The sequence below is a fragment of the Pteropus medius genome, unplaced genomic scaffold (genome assembly GCF_902729225.1).
Source record: "Pteropus medius unplaced genomic scaffold, Ma_sr-lr_union100, whole genome shotgun sequence".
In the NCBI taxonomy this organism is placed as follows: domain Eukaryota; kingdom Metazoa; phylum Chordata; class Mammalia; order Chiroptera; family Pteropodidae; genus Pteropus; species Pteropus medius.
In genome coordinates, this window is record NW_024342473.1 from 7,296,820 (window position 1) to 7,313,665 (window position 16,846).

General features: G+C 33.8%; 1 long non-coding RNA gene across 1 annotated transcript in view; it reads right to left on the minus strand.

The window, feature by feature from the left end:
* LOC120604414 (uncharacterized) overlaps positions 1 to 16,846 on the minus strand; it is a 228,966-nt gene that overhangs the window by 192,421 nt on the left and 19,699 nt on the right. The window contains exon 2 of the long non-coding RNA XR_005653331.1: positions 10,710 to 10,768. This is a non-coding gene — a long non-coding RNA (uncharacterized LOC120604414). The remainder of the gene's footprint in view (positions 1 to 10,709; positions 10,769 to 16,846) is intronic.

Here is a 16,846-nt window from a genome sequence, read left to right on the forward strand (position 1 = left end):
GGAAACAAACTAGCTAAATGCTGGTTGTTGAATAAATTAAGATATAGCACTGAGATGCTGGGTTCTAACTCCACATAATAATAAAACCTGAGCCAACTAAGGCAAGGAAAAGATGAAGTTCCACTGGCACCTTCTCTTTTGAAGTGGCCCCAAACCTTAAAGCCTGCATTTCATTTGAGAAAATCTTTTGCTAAAACCACTTCCCATATGCAACCCATCTGGAGGACTATAATCTAGTCTTGCCTGCAGCAAACCGACAATAATGATGCTTGCCTTTCATCACAGATCCCTGAGCACTAGACAAACATTAATTAATGCCCCTAACACACCTGTGAGGTAGGGGAGTATTATTATCCTTGGCTCACAGATGAGGAAATCCAGACACCAAGAGGTTAAATGGCTTGCCTTAGGCCACAGAGTGAGCTAACAACAAGGCAAAACTTTCCACTAACCCTCCTTCCTTCTGAACTCTGAGAAATTTTGACATCAGTACTGTGAGCAGAACCATTTCTAGATGAGATAGGCTACAGGCAACTTACTTATCTTTTTCACAGTAAGTTTAGACCCTGTTCCAGAACATAAATGAACTTCATGCCCAAAAGTCTTAAAATGTAGAAAATCTGGAGAACTTATATATTTCAGTGCTCTTTCCAAAGTATCCTTTAATCCAGCAGTCCTCCACCTTTTTGGCACCAGAGACCAGTGCTCCTGCGAGAATCTAATGCCTGATGATCTGAGGTGGAGCTGAGGCAGTGATGCTTGCGCTGGGGAGCGGCTGCAAGTATAGATGAAGCTTTGCTGGCTCACCCACCACTCACCTCCTGCTGTGTGGACCCATTACTAACAGGCCATGGACCAACCAGTACCAGTCTGCAGCCCTGGGTTTGGGAACCCCTGCTTTAATAATCGTGTCTGGTAGAAAACAATCAACTTGCTGCACCTATCTAAACTTCGGTTAGTATTTATTGACCCACTATGTGCTAGGCACTGTGATTTCAGTACTGGTTCCCACCTCCTTTCCCGAGAACTCCAAGTGTGACTTTGCTAAAATAATTTTTGCAACTTTTGGGTCAAGTGGAAATTACAAATTACTCTGAGGATGGCTTCTCTCCTGCCCAAAGGTTGGCAAGAGGGATACAAAATTATCCAGAAAATCTCAAAGGTGGACCAACATGATCTTTACATACCAGAACAGCATTCCTGGTAGTCACAAAATTCTGCAACCCACTCAACTTTTAAACAGCCTATCAAAAGTTCTTGAGGTACAATCCTAGTTTGTCACTAACTGAATTTTTCTATGTTCTAGGCTTTGCATAAAATGTATAATTTAATATTTGCAACAACTTTCAAAGAAATTGTTAGTATTTTTCCTTGTTTTTCCAGATGAGGAAATAAAGGCCCAGGATATTAGATAACTTGCTAGTCGGAGCCAGCATTTAAAACCATGTCTGTCCACCTAGTTTATACTCTTAACTGTAATATTTTACTACTTCTTTTCTGAGAATAGTTGAGGATATTTTATTGATCATTTCTTTTTCTTTTATGTTGTATTTATTCTCTTAGCACCTGCTATAAAGGCTTTTGAATTGGTACCCATAGCATAAAAATGAATCCAAATGCCAGACCTTTCTATGAAAATCTCTGCTCCCCACCAGCCCACTCAGTAGTTTGCAATACAGTCACACTTTGAGCTTTCGGACTTTTGCTGACCAAGCCCTGGAAGGCTATCTTTTGATTCTGTTACATAAAAAGTAAAAAATAATAATAATAATAAAATTAAATTAAATTTAAAAAAAAAAACACCAAAAACAAAACAAGACAAAATCTCCTGTATGAACTAGAGATTCTTATTGAAGGAACCACTTCCATACTCTAGACCTGATCTCAAGCTTCTGTGTATAACTGGTTCATTTCTTCATCTACTATGTATCAGTTTAGGCTGCAAGTATTAGATTAGTCAAACCGACAAACAATAAAAAGGATTTATTGGCTGACTAAGTGAAAAGGCCAACGGTAATGTGGGCTTCAGGTATGATTTGACCAGGACTCTCGCTCTGCTTCTATTAAATTTATTTTCCCCTATGTGCCAGATTGTTTCTTAGACTGACTCCTCTCCTGGTTGAAAGATGGCTGTCGGTAACCATTAAAGTTCCAGCTTCCTTGTTCATATCCAAGACATGGTGAAGAGAGATGTCAGGGGAGAGGGAGAGAAGGAAAGAGATGGAGATTTTGAATGAGAATTGAATGCGAATTATGAGCTTTGAGCTGATTGGACCACCTCTGAACCTTTTTCAAGGCTGGAGAACTGACAGGAACACTGATGGCTTAGGTCCGGGTTACCTAATCCAATCACTGTGCCAAGGGGACATAGAATTATCTGAATTATCTAAAATCAATCCACTTCATTCTGTATAGCTGTAACACAGTGGTGGAGGGGTAGTTCCCCAAATGAAAATGTGGAGAGTGTTAGGAAGGACAAAAAGGGAATTGAGTGCTGAGTAGGCAACTATTAAATGTTCTCAACAGTTTACCTCATTGGCTACCCGAATTCATACGTTCGTCTTCTCATATATGTGCTTTCAAAACTGGTCACACCTGTGTAAATGAATTCACCCAATGAGGTACAATGGAACACCTCATGTAGTTACTACATCTAGCTCCAAGCCTAGGAACTGTGGCTGATGGTCACACTAGTCTGACAAATCTTGCATTAACCTCTCATGCTCAGTGACACATGGCTAAGTGAAGGAATCTCCATCATCAATATATTCAATACGCAATGGCGGAATAAGAACAAAACAACTGTAATTTTTTAAAATCCCATTTGGAAAAGGAGAGAGGGAATAATACATTTGCCCCAAACTCATAATATATGTATATATGTTATATATATATATATCATATTATATATATATACAATATATATTATATCTTGCTAAACAAGAATGTCAAAATTATATGTATTGCATATTATACATATTATATAAACATATATTTAATAAATATAATGTTATCATATGCATATTTCACTGCCTTGGCAGTAGAATGAGTTCCTTGGTCAATTAGTAGATTTCTCTTCTTTTGAAGGTAGAAAATGATTATCACAGGTGCTTAGAAAGAGCAGGAGTGTCCGACTTCTCCACCATTAACCAATCAGAATCTACCTCTGGAGCTTAAAACAAAATCAATCTTGTTCAAACTTCAAGGCTGCTACACAACACACAACAGAGAAATAAATCCCTAAAGGAAAGATTCTCTTAGGATGTAGGATGGGAGTGAACAGATGCTGGTAGTGTTTGCTAGTTGCCTAGCCTAATATCCTCATTTTCTTTAATAATGAACTCTAGATTTTACTTAACGTAATTAAACACCTCACTGCCAGCCTCCCTTATAGTTAAGTGTGGACAAGGGCCTAAATTCTAGCTAGTGAGATGTAAGCAAAACTGTTCTGTGACAGATTACAGAAAATTTCCTTTAAGTACAGCTGGCTTCCACCCTTTCCCTCTTTTCCCTTCTTTCCCTCTTGCTGTCTGAACATGGTTGTGATGGCTAGCACTCTAGCCACCATCTTGGACCATAAGGACGAAGGCCACTTCTTAGGGATGGTGGAGTAGTAAGCCGAAAAGAAACTGAATCCCTAATTTCGTGGAGCCACTAAAGCACCCATGAATTCTCTGTCTCAAGACTTACATAAGGGAGAAATAAATATTTACCTTAATTTAAGCCATTTTGGGGAAGGGGCATGGTAATTATGATTAATATTAATCTAGTAATAGGCAACAAAATTTTTTTCATTTAATCAACATTTATTTGAGATTTAAGATCCTCCTCTGCTTGCTTTCTTAATCTTCAGCTCCTTTTACTCATTCTACACCAGAATGACCCTCAACCTATTTTGACACTTTGTGTTGATTCTTTTCTGTAATTCTTTGGATCTCAGTAGAGAGTTGATTTTACTGTCTGCTGCTTACCGGGGCCCAGTGTGACACTAATTCCTTTTCTGAGCAGTTTTTTTCCAACACTGCTTAGGTGGATAAATTCAAATCCAAACTTTTGCCTGTCCTTATTCAGTTAAGCTGATCTTATTTACTATTTCAGGGGAGAATAAATTATTGCATATAGTCATCCCCCCCTTATTCATGAGGATATGTTATAAGACCCCCAGTGAATGCCTGAAACTGGGGATAGGACCAAATTCTATATATATTTACGTTATATATTTATATTTATATGTATATATATGAATACCTATGATAAAGTTTAATTTATAAATTAGGCACATTAAGAGATAACAATAATAACTAATAATAAAATAGAACAATGGTAAAAATTTCCATAAGTTGAGAACTTTTACCTTTCCATTTAAAGGAAGCACTTTACAGCTTTTCTTTGGCATATTCAAATTCCCAGCATCACTACTCTTGCGCTTTGGGTCCAAAATAAGGATCACTTGAATGCAAGCACTGTGATATCGTAGCAGTTGATCTGATAACCTATACATAGCTACTAAGTGACTAACGGTTGGCAAGTGTATAGAGCATGGATATGCTGGACAAAGGGAAGATTCATGTCTTGAGCAGGATGAAGTGGGGCAGCATGAAATTTCATCACACTACTCAGAATGGCATGCAATTTAAAACTTATAAATCATTTATTTCTGGAATTTTTCATTTAATGTTTTTGCACCGTGGTTGGCTGCAGGTAACTGAAACCACAGAAAGTGAAACCACAGATAGGAGGAACTACTGTATTCCTAGTACTTAACAATGCATTCAACCTGGTTTGTCTTCCTTCAAAGCAGAAAATTCTTCCTTTCCCCTACAGCCTTGACTTTCTCTTATTAAATGATTTTCTAAATGAATATCTCCCGACATTTCCTACTTCAACAAAACCTGATTTGAATTATAGCATAATGTAGTTCATATCTATTTTTTACATTTTCATAGGTCTATATCAGCAACCAAGAATGCTTAGAATAAGAATGTGTAAGTGGGTACTTTAATGCTTTTTAATGAAAAGAATGAAGATGTATTTGTTTACTAATTTTAAACAGTACAATGATAATGCTTATGCTATTTATTGAATACTCACCATATTGCAGGGACAATACTAACCACATTAAATTACATTGTCACACTTAAATCATATAATGATCCTACAAAGCAGGAGCTATTATTTCCCATATTTGATAGGTGAGTAAACCAAGAAGTTAAAAACGATTGCCAAAAATCACACAGCTAGTATTGGTGGAATCAAGATTCGATCCTAAGTCTGGATGGCACCACAATTCTCTGAGCCCACAAAAGGAACAGAAATTTTTCAGGTAGTGATTCCTTACCTGTAGTCATCTGCCCTGAACTACACAGTTAATCCTTGAACTGGATAAGAAATAATATGCATTTAAAAAAAAAAAAAAGTCAATGTAGAATTTACTTTTTCATCTTTGGGAAATAATCAAAGCCACTCAGATGCTTCCCTATTATCTGTCAAGTATTAAGCTCTTGAATCCAAGCAGAGAGTCAGAGAGATCCCTGCACTGAATAATTCATAAACTAGAAAATTCACTTGCTCAGAAAATTACAACATCCAGCACAATGTTTTATATACATAATAGGTGTAGTCTATTAATAAAAATCTTGAGCTTTAGGGAAATTCTTCTCTAAAGCAGTCTTTAAAGGCAGGGTCCCTGATATACATAAAAAGCCAAAATCCCTGGCTTCCGCTCATAGCTCTTGCAAATCTTCTGCTTGTAGTGCAGAATTAGAAAATAAGCAGGGTCCACCTTGCTAATACCAACCCTGATTCTCAGGGCTGTTGATAGAACACATCGGCAGAGGGTATTTGTTTTAGCCATCAACAGTTTTACAATAAATGCAAGGAGGCTGTAATGGATAGGGTTCCTGAATACACAGCCATGCTCACACTGTGCCACCTGTAGGCAGAGCCCGGTAACCTCAGTGAACACCTGAAACAGGAAAGAGGCCTTGCTATTCACCAGAAATGAAGGAATGAGCCTGGAAATTAGTGAGGCCATTGAGGCAATAGCACAAGATCAAGGGTCAACTTTGGGTTGGGGTGGACAAAAAACGAATCTACCACATACCACCTATGGCTTCTGAGGGATGCTACCAAAAGAAACAAATCTGTATTTCAACCTTCTATGTTTTAAGATCCTAAAATATTCTAGTGTGATTCATTTAAGGTAAATGTACTTGGGTATATTCTTATTTTGGGGGTCAGGGGGATGTTTTCACTTTCCTTCAATTCTCACTCTACCTTTCTAAGTGGTAGTCAGTTAGCTGTAACTGGCTTCACTAATCAATCCATTGGTCATTTTTAGCATTCAGTTTCTTTACTTAAAATGTAGCTCAAATCAAGAAAAAATGTGGATGTGTTGTACATGCATCAACTCTCAGAGCTGTGCTATTCAATTCAGTAACCACAAGCCACATGTAGCCACTAAACTTTAAATTAATTTAAAATAAATAAAATTTAAAATTCAGCTTTTCAGACATAAAAGCCCTATTTCAAGTGCTCAACAGCGAAGTGTGACTAGTGGCTTCTACAGAAATAACCCAGATATAAAACTTTCCATCATCACAAAAAGTTTCCTTGAATAGTATTGGTCTCTAGTCTAAATCATCACAGTAAGAGATACCACTGCTAAGAGGTTAAGGCTGTGTATTAAGATATTCACTGCAAAAAATACCACCTAATTGTCTTAGTGAATTTGAGTTATACTTTCACAGAATCACAATTATCTATGTTGGTTATTTAGTTGAACTATAACTTTCTACTAGCTACTTGTAGCTAGAATTAAATTCAGCTGCATGTGACAAAAGCACAAATTAACAGTAGCTTAAACATGTGGTTTTCTATTATATCAATGTCCCAGAGATCAGAAGTACAAAGCTAGCACAGTAATTGGATTAATTCATTAGGGACCTAGGCTCCTTCCCACTTCCCATTGTATCACCCCCAAGAAACAGACTTCATTGGCCTGGTCCAGGATAGTGTCTGGGGCTTCAGTCTTCATGTCTGCCTTCTGGCCAACTGATTAAGGAAAAGGGAAAGAGATGGGAAGGCCCTCTCCTTTAAAGATATTTCCTTAAGTTGCAAACAACGTTTTTGCTTATATCTTATTGTCTGAAATGTAAATACATGGCCACTTCTAGCTGCAAGGGAAGCTAGAGAATGTGATCTTTATGCTAGTGACCATAAAAGTAGAGGTTTTATTAATATGGAAGGAAAAGAGGATGACTATTGGAAAGTAACCAGAAGCACTTGCCACACTAATAGTGTAGAAAAGTGGTAAAATGGAGGAATAGAAAGAAATTAAAGAGAATTAATTTTTCTAAGTGTAAACAATATTGGTAAAAAGTTGAATAAAAAATTAAAAGTATTGGATAAATAAAAATCTGAGTTTTTGGAGATTTTCAATGATCTATATATATTTGGTGGCCACCTAACTGTTGTGATTTAAGGAAGACCTCACACACACACACTTCTAAGCTTTCTTCTGTTATTCAGAATTATTCAATTTTTAAAATTTTCTCAGATGGCTTGAAATGCCATAACCTACAGATTTATTTCCATTAATCGGGTCTTTACAAAATGCAAATATTCCTAGGGATACTAAAAATGTCTATTCATTCTCAATTTATTATCAATTAGTCAATCCAATTTATGATCTCCAAAGATAGAGAGATTGACTGAATTGGAATTTTATGGAGAATGGGGAATGAGGAAGATGTAATTTTGCAACTTTTGAATTTGGGGAAGACATGAGAGGAAGAGTATGCTCGGTGTTTTTTAGAGAGGTTGGGGATAGCTAACGAGCAGAATTAGATAATTGGAAACTTGGGGAGAAGCGAAGAGAGGGTCAAGGTAGAAAAGAGGAGAGAGAAAGAATGAAGGACACCAGTATGGAAGTGAGAGCTGAGAAAGCATCAAAGATAAATTTTATCATCTTGAAATTTTGCCTGGAGTTGACCACAAATATTACAGTATTGACATGATTTCTTAGCAAAATAAGCAAGGACACAAACTTTTTTTTCTATTAAGAAATTAAAAGACATATAGGAGGCTCAACTGCATTGTTCAATTAAGTGTACAATATTTATTTACATCCTAAAAGAAAAATAAGTTCTATTATCTAAACTAAAAACCTTCTCTCCTCCTATTTTTGAATGTGTTAACTCATTCATTTTTTTATTTTAATTTTGCTGTCATTTTTTCAGAGATTCTACCCAACAACAATAATAACAACAGTGATAGCATTTAGCAAGAACTTTGAGGAAGGCACTATCCTAAGTGTTTTATCTCTACTGTTCTATGTAATCTTCACAATATTTCTTTGAAGTAGATATACCCACTTAACAGAAAAGAAAACTGAGGCTCAAAAGGGTTAAATCACTTGCCTGATGAAATACAGCTGGTAGTGGTAGACTCAGGCTCCAGACCTATAAAGCCAAGCTTAAGATTCTGTGTTTTGTCAAAAATAGCAATGATGCACATTTAGATCAAAAGCGACACCTGAACAGGCCACATGCTGTATTTTTTGCTCTATAAGGCATTCTCCATAAGATTGACATGACATCTGCCTGCTTCAAATGTCCATTATGGAGGTGAACTGCCACTTTCTAATACAACTTTCTTCAGTGTCCTTCTCCCATCCTTTCCTGCCTCAAACTCCCCACCACAGCCACCATCATCACCATCCCCCACCCCCCAGCAACCAAGGTGTTTTTTGTCAATGGTGTCATCTAGTGGTCAGAAAGAGAAACTCATTTATTTAGCGTACCTTTTCTATGCCTAATCCTATTTTCCTCGGTAAGGATTTTGACAGAACATATTCACCTCTTTTAAGTCATCATTCACAGATCACTCAATTCTACTTTAAATAATCTTCTTCTCCTCCTCTCTCTCTCTTTTAAGAAAGATATCTCTCCTACTCATTTATTTTACTAGCCAAAAAGTCAATTTAATCATCAGGGAATAGTGGATGCTGGAGTAAGACAGAACTGGATTTGAATTCCATATCCATGACTTATTAATTGTAAGATCTTGAGCTAATTACCTAACCTCCCTAAATCTCGATTTTCAAGTCTATAAAATGGAGATGAATTCCTTATTTCAAAGAGTTGTTATAGGAACGAGATTAATTAAAATAACTTAAGCAAAGCACTAATACCTATCTGCCACACAGTAGATATTTAATGGAATATCATTCATTTTGATGCCATCATGAATAACGCATAAAATAATCATGCTATTGAATTTTAAAAAGCGAGAAAGCCATACTTTTTAGGCTACATTGGTTCTACTGAAGAGGCAGCATCTGTAATATCTAAAATCTAATTTTTTAATGAAAGCCTCTCCAAAGCTCTGTACAAACTAACTTCATAATGAAATATGAGCTTGTGAATTTTCTCATTTTGTACTATACTGACATTTCTTGCAATGTAATTAAAATATAAGATCAAATAGAAAATACTATGTTTTAAATCAATATATAATTGACATACAGCACACTTAAACCTTTTAAATAAGTTTCTATCAAAATCTTCACAAGCGTCCATCTACTTGCTGGTTCTTCTCCATATTATAAATGTATGGTAGTTCTTCGTGATGCCTTGCTTAATCAAATATTTATAGGATAGCCTGGGTATGTCACCATCATTTACAAATGCTATTTCTATGCAAAAAATGCATCCTAAATTTCAAATAACTATAAATTGAGAATTTCTTCTGGTTTTGGTTTTAAAATTATAAAAAACTTTGACATAAATGAACCAACAGATAAAAAGTACATTTTACCTTTTTTCTAAAAGAGGCCAGGACTTCTAAGCTCCCCCAAATAGAGTGGCTGTTTGCTGATACACTAGAGAGAAACATTAAAATTCAACCTGCTCTAAGAAGCACTGATCATCTTGAAGTATAGTTTGTCATCTCAGTTACACGTGACACATAAAACAGAACTAGAATTAGGCAGTATACGCAAATTACCAATTTATGTTATTTACCAAAATGTGATGTTGCAAAGGCAATTCAAAAGAGAAAGAACAGTTATTTCAGCAAGTGATATTGGAACAATTGAATATCTATATGCAAAAAAATTAACCTTGACCCATACTTCCTACCATTTATAAAAATTAACCTAAAATGGACCATAGACCTAAATGTAAAAACTAAAACTATAAACCTCTGGAAGAAAATATAGGAAAAAATCTTATGACCTTGGGTTAGGCAATGATTTCTTAAACATGACACAAAAAGCATGATACACAAAAGAAAAAGTTGATAAATTGGACTTCATTAAAATTGAAAGCTCCTAGTCAAAAAGATACTGTAAAGAAAATGAAAAACAAGCCAAAGATTAATAAAAAAAACATTTCTAAAACACATATCTAAAAATGGCAAAATATATAAAGAACTCTCAAAATGCAATAATAACAAAATAAACAACCCAATTAAGAATTGGACAAAAGATTTAAACACTTCACCAAAGGAAATGTGCAAATGTCAAATAAGCACAATCAAAGAATGCCCAACATCATTAGCTATTGGGTAAACCCATATTAAAGCCATGATAAAATACCACTATACATCTATTAGATTGGGGGGAAAAATGACAATATCAAGTGCTGACATAGATGCAAAGCAATTAGAACATTCTTGCTGCTAGAAAAAACAAATGGTTCACTTACTTTGGAAAACATTTTGGCAGTTTCTTATGAAGTTAGACATACGACCAGGCAACGCTTTCCTAGGCACGAAAGAAATAAAAATATATGTTTAAATAAAAATCTGAACGTAAATGTTTACAGTGGCTTTATTCATAACCATCAAAAACTGGAAACGAGTCAAATGTTAACTAACTGTAAATAGGTCAACAATCTGTGGTGCTTCCAAACAATGGAACGATCAGCAATCAAAAGAACAAAGTCCTGGTACCCACAGCAACATGGGTGACTGCATTGAGCTGAGTGAAGGAAGCAAGACTCTATAGACTATATACTCTATGATATGCTAGAAAAGGGGAAACTATAGGAACAGAAAAAATATTGGTGATTGCCAGGATCTGGGGGTCATAGGCAAGTTGATTGACAAAGAGACATGATAGAACTTTTCTAGCTGATAGATATGCTCTATATCTTGATTTGTATGGTTGTTACATGACTAAATGCTTTTCCCAAAACTGCACCAAAAAGGGTGAATTTTACTGTCAATAAATGATAATTCAATAAAAAAAGTAATAATATAAGTGAGGGTATTAGTTTCATGTTTCCTCTCAGAAGATAAATAAAATAAATATTTTTAAAGTCTCTTTTTGTAATTCATATGTACAAAATAATGTAGTGTCATAATTATTAAAGAATACTTACTTTTGATGTTATTAAAAGGAGTAGGTCATAAAACAGCATGTATAGTATGAGTTGCATTGGGAAAAAAATATGCATAGAAAAAGATGATACCCAAAATATTAATAGTGGTTATCACTAGGTAGTAAAATCATAAATACCTTTCGTTTTTCCTCATCTCTATTTTCTAATTCTACTACAATGGACATATGCAATAAGAACAAAGGTAGAAATTCCTTCTTACCAGTGTCATTGGTTTGACATATAAAGAATTTTAGTGCAAAAAGTTATCTTAGATCATGTCACCCAAACCACGAATTTAACGAATGACTAAAACAAATCTCATGAGGTCATATGACTTCTCTGAGGTACACAAGAAAGCCACTCGAATAACTAAAGGGAACACAAAAATTTTACACAAATACTTTTACATAAAATAACTAGAAAGAATCAATACAAAAACTGATAATTATTATTTTTTAAATTATATCCAAACGTTATTTTCCAGCCTGATAATGGGAATATATTTCTCAAAGAGACGCTATCTAGCCATGAAATCCACCTTTTGCTTCTTCCCCACCCCTTCCATACTGGTAAATTAGATAGACCGTTGGCTGTGCCCATATGCTATATCTTAGCAAGAATTATCAGACCAAGAAATCAACATATATTCCGTTGTTGCTTTTACTTGACAAAGGGAACTTTCATTTGTTTGCAAATATGAAAATAATGCTAAAACAATTTGAAAGCTATTTTCAAAGCATTTTTGAACATCTTTACTGCACTTTAATAATTGAGTGTTCATTAAGAAGGAATTTTTAAATAATTTATGTCTATCAGCCTTAAATTCCATACAGATGAACTAAAGAAAATCAAAATCCAACAGGTGTAACTGCCTAGATATATATTAGTAAATAAAGATTCATTGACTTACAGACTAATAGAGTTGTTAGGAAATCTAAAACATCTACTTATCAATCTCTTGTACTTTATTTCATTAGGGAGGAAAAAAGCAAAAACAAAACACAGTAGCCCAGAAAAAGTAACTGCTTTGTCTCAAGTCTCACACCACGTTAAAGCCACTAGACTGAAGGTCTCTAAATTCCACTTAGGGCTCCTTCCAGTGCATGCGGAGAGAGGGGGCAAGCCACAAAGCTGAGATGAAGAAATGAGTTGTATCATAGAGAGCCTGATAGCATTCTCTGCTTTTTTATGTGCTAGTTGAAAGACAAGGTTGTTTTTATTAATGTTGACTTTAGTTGACTCATGTTTTTTGAACTAGAAGGAGTGAAATTTTGGCTTGTAAAAAGTCACAGAAAATGATGTTTCTTTTGGGGGATAGGTTTGGTAGATTATATTGTACTATTGAGTAAGCACAGTGCTACTCCTGGTACATTCCAGAAGTACTAGTGTTGATAAATTATACTGCTGTGCATGTAGCCACTCTCGAGCAATATTTTCAGTCAACAAGTTGGCTCACATAAGAAGAAAAATGGGAGTGGGAGAAGAGAGGGAGATATACAACTAATCCTAAATCCTAAATGTGTCAAGAATCTTCTGGGATTTATTAGGGTCTAGAAGTTGCCTTAAGGATTCATTTAAGATAATTTCAAAGATAAATGGAGCATAGATTGCCATGCCTCAGAGATTGTTCTTGAATTGGATCAGCATAATTTGGGGCTGGACTCAAGACATTCAGCATAATTTTCAAATGAAAATAATTTTTTGATGCAGAAGTAATATACGCCAAATGTGTTTCTAACAAGAAGATTATTCAGAAAAGTATTTAGAAAGAAAAAAATAAAAATAATCCATAATCTTACCATGTCAAGATAACCACAATTAAAATTTTGGTATATTTCTTTCCAGACATTTTCCTGTATATGCATACATGTGCATTTGTGTGTGAATTTGCAAACATTTACTTAAATTTAAAATTAATACATAATCCTATTTTATAATTATGCATTTTACTTAACAATAGAATCATAGAAACACATTTTCATGTCAATAAACATAGATTCACGTCATTTTTAATCTTAGACAAGCCTCTGTAGATTTAGTTTGATAACAGATTTTTATAAATCAAAAATATTACCTGATAAGTAATTGATTTATAGTAATAGTAGATTAATAAATATTTCCTTTGCAAAAATATCTGGAAGTGAAATAGCTAGATAAAAGAATATGTACCTTTTTAAAGATTTTTTGTTTATATGAAAAATTACCCTCTAGAAAGATTGTGCCAACTTATACTACCATTAGTAATATATAAGACTGTCAGTTTTTCTACTCCCTTGTCAATAGTAGATATTATTTTTTTAAATAGGCATTTTTTATTTTGAGAATGAGAAAATCATATTGTTTTTATTTGTTTTTAATTATTAGGTTGAATGTTTTTCATATATTTATTGGCCATTTGAACTTTTCTTTGTAAATCGACTTTGCCCAGTTTTCTATATGAATGTTGATATTATAAGTATATGAGAGCTTTTTCCGCAATAAGATATTCACAGGAATTCTTATTGACATTAAGACAATGGCAGCTGTCTGGATCTAAATCTCTTCATACATCCTCCCCAAATCATAAAATGAAAAAGGAGAACAAATAATCCACCCATGTCCCAGAAGAGAGATTACTTCAGATTACTTATAAGTAGACAAATAAATACTAAATTTCAACAGAAGTACTACTAGGTCTCTCATTGCCGCTATAAGCCTATTAATGTGGAGAGCAGTGGGAAAGGCAGTGTTAAGACACATCATGCAAAAGAGAAGAGATGAATGAAGAACATAGATAAAACAAAAACAAAGTTATTCTCAAAAAGAGAAAGTTTAACACTAAGCTCTAAAACAGTAAACAGAAATCTAGAACTTGGTGGATCACAGCAACAGTTACAGAAAATTCAGCAAAACTGGAGGTGGTAGTCTTGAAGCATCACCTGTGGAAGAAAAAAAAACTCATAAATAGAGAGGGAGGAAGTATCCTTATGTAGAAGTGAAGAAAAAGAAGAAAAGAAAAGTAATACTTCTGCATAAATAAAAGAGAATCAAAAGACAGGTCAGCGGCTCCGCTTCCCAAACAACATCACGTCACCCATTTAAAAATTGCACTACACTATAGTGACAGGAGAGGATGGCTTTGAACTAGGAACTCTCTATGAAATACCTAAAAATAGAAATCAGAATAAATCTCTTCAAAACCACAAAATAATAAGAAAACAGAATATGTAAATCAAAACATTTCACCTGTTGAAAATCTTCCCCCTCAAAAAACAAAAACTAAAGCAGAAGAAAATTGTAAAACAATATTCTAAATGAAACTAAATGTTCTCAAACATTTATTTGTTATTCTAAAAAAGAATTCTGAAAACTATGAACAAAAAAGGAAAGAAATGAAAAAAGAGTTAATGGAATAGAAAAAAAAAGATTGAAGAAAACCCCTCAGAAATATAGAATAAATCACACGATGCCCAAAGGAGACTGTTTTCAAATGAAGGAGGCATGAAAACAAATAAACAAAATTAAAAGGATAAAAATACAATAAAGAGAGAAGTAAAAATGATCAGAGAGAAAGTGATTGAAATAGAAGACTGGCAAATAAGATCCAACATTTGTTTAATTGGAGCCTCTGAAGCAGAAAACAACTTTCTAGAAATAAAAGAAGATATAAATAACTGATATAAATAACATATTGAAAGGGCTTACCTTGTACCTGGGTAATTTGACTTAAAATGGTTAATTGTAAGGGTACCTGCCCTTATTTTGAAGGAAGGTAAAGATGATTAACTTTATAGTTGTTAAGTATAGAGGGAATGAAAAGGAAATGAAGAGAAGGCCTCAATGCAAAAGAGGCCAGAGGTATGGGGTGGTTAATACAAATCCAAAGCATAATATGATTTAAGAATCCAGCCAAATATATCAATCACAATACATGCAAAAGGATTAAACACTCCAATTAAAAAAACAAAGATAGTCAAACATCAAAAATATTTAATAATATGCTACTTACATAATGTTTACACAGTAAAAATTAGATGTTAGAAGTTTGTCAAGCTATCTGGATTTAAAATATATATATTAATATATATATATATTGCAGTTTTATTCACCAGCAACGACCGTTTAGAAAATGTAAATTTTAAAAAGTTGCCATGTTCAATAGCTACAAAACACAAAAATATTAAGTATTTAAGGATAAAGGTAACAAAATATATTTCTTTATAGATAAAACTCATTGAAAGACATTAAATGATTATACAGATAAACCATATATAATAGAGATTTTAATGTTTGCCCAATGTGTTCATATTTTCAATGAAATTCCAAATTCTTACCAGGACTTTTCGTGAAACTTGAAAATCTGATTTAAAAATATATATGGAAGAACAAAGAACCCCTAAATAATAACAAAGTAGATGGTCTTATATTATCAGATATCAAAACTTAAGATAAAGCTATACTAATTACGACAAAAGGATATTGGTACAATGATAGCCAAATAGACCAATGAAACATTATTAAAATAATGGAAATTCTATTTATGTTTAAGCATTACATTAGAGGATCAGTAGAGAAAAGATGGACTATTTATTATTAGCTGTTTATATAGGAAAAAATAAATTTGATTATTTACCCCTCACAACCCAAGAAATTATTCCAGGTGGATTAAAGTCATATATAATTAGAAAAACAATAAGACTTTTTTAAGATAATAAGGAGGAATGCTTACAGCCTCGGCTTAGAGAAAAATTTCTTAAAACACAAACTATATAAAGATGCAAAAGAAAAAATAATACATTTGACTATTATGAAATTAAAATTCTTAATTCATCACAAGACATCATAAAAAGGGGAAAAGATAAGCAATATACTAGGAGAAGATATGTGTAGGACATATAGCTGAGAAAAGGCAAGTATCTTGACTGCATAAGGAAGTCCTACAAAGACAACTCAATGGAAAAATGAGTCAAAGAGATGAACAACAAAAAGAATCTAATTGCCTCATAAACCTTAACAACAAAGAAAAAAAATGGGAGACAGATAGAGATGTCAACATCGTCAGGAATCAGGCAGAGGCAAATTAAAACTACAATGAAATACCATTTTATACAAACTAGATGGGCAAACATTTTTAAGTTGGCTAATATCAAACAACCACATGGGAAAACAGATGGGCATTACCTAGTAAAGAAGAACACATATTTTCATTACTCAGCAACTCCAAGTAAAACACTTAAATGAACCAGAAGACAAGAATATTTACAGCATCATTGTCTCAAAAGGCAAAATGTTCATCAACAATAGAATAAATAATACATTGTATATTCAGACAATGGACTACTATGTAGTAGTGAGAAACAAAGGAACTAGAGCTATCTACATCAATATTGATGAATTGGAAATCAATGTTAAGCAAAATAAACAAGTTTTAGAAGAATATATTCAGCATTCTTTTGACTTATTTCGAACTCACAAATAGG